Source organism: Rhagoletis zephyria, unplaced genomic scaffold, assembly GCF_001687245.7.
Source record: "Rhagoletis zephyria isolate East Lansing unplaced genomic scaffold, Rhagoletis_zephyria_1.1 Rzeph_scaffold_04858, whole genome shotgun sequence".
NCBI classification, from domain to species: Eukaryota; Metazoa; Arthropoda; class Insecta; order Diptera; family Tephritidae; genus Rhagoletis; species Rhagoletis zephyria.
The window spans coordinates 32,047-32,291 of record NW_016161941.1 but is presented as its reverse complement, the minus strand read 5'-3'; positions in this window follow the sequence as shown (position 1 = coordinate 32,291).

The window sequence follows — 245 nt, the reverse complement described above, 5'->3', positions numbered from 1 at the left end:
ATGTGACTTAGTATCACTAAATCAAGTTCATTTTTCGACATCTCTAAACAATTGTTCCGCGTACTCTCGATCATTTCCCGTGGTATCAGTGTATGGCATTCATTATTACAACAATCTTTTGACAGAAATTTTGTTACCAGCTCCTCCTCCTTTACATCAACAACATACAGGTCCATCTTAACAAAAGTTTGTTCGGTATCATCTTCTGCCTGAGATACACATACTTCGTCTTCATCATCATCGCT